The sequence below is a fragment of the Triticum dicoccoides genome, chromosome 1A (genome assembly GCF_002162155.2).
Source record: "Triticum dicoccoides isolate Atlit2015 ecotype Zavitan chromosome 1A, WEW_v2.0, whole genome shotgun sequence".
Lineage (NCBI taxonomy): Eukaryota > Viridiplantae > Streptophyta > Magnoliopsida > Poales > Poaceae > Triticum > Triticum dicoccoides.
In genome coordinates, this window is record NC_041380.1 from 384947012 (window position 1) to 384949479 (window position 2468).

The following is a 2468-nucleotide window of genomic DNA, read 5'->3' on the forward strand; positions in this document are numbered from 1 at the left end:
AAGTGAAGCTGGCCGCGAGCTAATCAGATAAGGACAACGCAAAGGAAGTGTCTCCGTGTGAATCGATTGAAAATTAGTTTTTCTCTTAACCAAAGCCTATAACCATTAGACACTGATCCAACAGTCCATCCAGACCTGGATCTCCTTTCTCTCTTTCTTCTTCCTGCTTTCATCTTCACGTGCGATACACCCGGTCGCGCCGAACCGCCAACGCGGAGCCCCCGCCGCCCCCACCTCCCCTCGGCTCCCGTCAGGGCCAGACGCCACTGCCGCCTCCGCCGCCCACTGGGGTTCCCCAGATCCCCTAATTCCTAACCCCAAATCCCATTCGTTTTTGTAATACTCCAGGGTTTAGGGTTTAGGTGATTGATGTGACAACCAGATTCCTCTTCGGGGGTAAGTGCTCCATGTCGACCTTGGGCTTGCTCAGCACCTTGACGCGCTACTCCGCCCCAGAGGAGCTGCCTACTTCGCCGCCGCCTCCTGCTTGCTCGAGGGCTTTCGGCGCCGGGGGACCGGCCCACGTCGCCCGAACTGGGCGTCCGTCCGTCCGTGCCACCGGCGCTTCCAGCTTTGCAGAAAGACCCTCCGTCTTCCCTGAAAATCGGATATAGTTCTACTCCGGTCCTTTAAATGAGGCCGCTTGCGGCGCCGGTGGGTCCCCCCCGACCCCGACTCCAGTCCGCGCCCCTGCCGCGTCTCCCTAGTCTTTGCCGGCGGCGGCTGCGGCTCGGCTGGAGCTGGGGTTGTTAGGAATTAATTAATTAGGTTAATTAACTATTAATCACTGCTACGTCGGTGCCACTTTTGGCAACTTCCTCCTTTTGTAACCGCCTTGTAAACTGGGTATAAATACCCCAATCTTCAATCAATAGAATAACTGTTCATTCATATATCTGTTTTCCATTCGCTCCTCTCTCTCGATTCTCTCCAACACGTTATCACGCACGCCTCTTCCAGAGAGCAGTTAGGCCAAGAACTCGACGGCTCCACCGTCCCTGACCCTCCCTCCGGCCCCAAGGACACGAGGACCCTCGGCCTCGACAGCGCTCCAGCGGCGCAGCACCAGCGCGCGATGCAGGCGGCTGAGGCACCCCATGGTTGACGACGCCCTCCTCTGTAGGCGCGTCGAAGCGGCGCCCTCCGGCGCTTCAATCCGCCACATGACTGCCGACGACAGCGGCGGCAAACGGCAAGGCCTCTCTATGGCCAGAGGAGGCCACTCCGGCGATCTGCAATTGCCGCAGACGATGACTGGAGAAGTCTGGAGAAGTTGGCTACTAGAGTTTCGGCCACCACGCGATTCACGGCGAAGACGAGATGTTCCTCGTACAAAAAGGAAAGAAACTAATCAGGGAGATTGATTGATTGATCTTGTCTTCTTGCAATCATCAATTAATAATCTAACAATGAATTGTTTTTCTCCTGTATGTATATGCGCTCACACGAATCTCACGAAGAATTGATCAATCGTGAACTACAAAGAAAGAAGAACCGATGGAAGAACGCAGCGCCAGCCTCCATCGATTCAAGAATTGGAAGCCTCGAACACACTCTGCCAAAGGACAGAAAATCAATCAATTGAGCGGATTTATCATACTCCAAGCAGGAACATCAGAACTTGAAATTGGGCACAATTTTCAATTACACAAGGAAGACGCACAGAAAAGGATATGGGCGTTGGCATCCAGGATCACTCGATCGAAAATCCATACCAATAACTGTAAGCATCCATGTGATTTCTTCAATTTGTGATGTTCTTACCTCTTAAATGAGATCGGCCGCGGATCAGCGGACTCGATTCCGGACGGAGGAAGGTCTAAGCGGCGGCCGCTCGTCCACTCTCCTCCTCCCTTTTCCCCCTGGATGCGATGGTTGAGGCCGCACCCGCGGCCTCCATCGGCACGGCCGTCTACAGCGGCGACAACCACATCCCGGCAGCAACGCTCCTCCCTCCGGAGGAGCACCACGGCCCGCCACGCAGCCCGGCAACAGAGACGGCCAACGCGCATGCGGAGCGCAGTTCTCTCCGCCACACCTTGGCACGGCGGCGGCCTTCGGCTCCGACGCCGCTTCTCCTGATGCGGCGCGATGGCGCGGCGGCCAACATCCGTCCCACGGCGTGGAGATGCTGCCCAGGCGCAGACGACCTTCGATTGGCGACGCCATCTTCCCTCCTAATTCCTCACGAGGAGATGTGCTATGACTCTGTACAGCCAAAGCTAACTCAATCGATGGATTCTTGGCCGTAGCGAGAATCACCGGAGAACCTTATCTCTTCGGCCATTTAACAATTTGCATTTTTTTATTGCCAAATAAGGACATCAGCTTTAGTACTACTTGCATAGAAGCCCTCAGGCTAATTGTGATCGTATCACTCAGACTCTCTGGTCTTCATATTGTGCATCATATTTTAAAAAATGAATTCTACATGTATTATGAGCATAGTAGTATTGTTCAAGTGTTCA

The 2468-nt window shown here is 54.2% G+C and overlaps 2 long non-coding RNA genes across 4 annotated transcripts; one reads left to right on the forward strand and one right to left on the reverse strand.

Annotated features, from left to right (window-relative positions):
- Positions 1–838: 838 nt before the first annotated feature.
- LOC119274980 lies at positions 839–1906 on the reverse strand. Of its 3 annotated transcripts, none has more exons than XR_005135392.1 (2): positions 1664–1780; positions 839–1555 (listed from the first exon to the last, which is right to left on the reverse strand). It is a non-coding gene; the product is annotated as an uncharacterized LOC119274980 (long non-coding RNA). The 3 variants fall into 3 exon arrangements; XR_005135394.1 differs by having other exon boundaries at positions 1649–1762; XR_005135393.1 differs by having other exon boundaries at positions 864–1555; positions 1765–1906.
- On the forward strand, positions 1555–2468 carry LOC119274986. The gene is made up of 2 exons (XR_005135395.1): positions 1555–1723; positions 1793–2468. It is a non-coding gene; the product is annotated as an uncharacterized LOC119274986 (long non-coding RNA).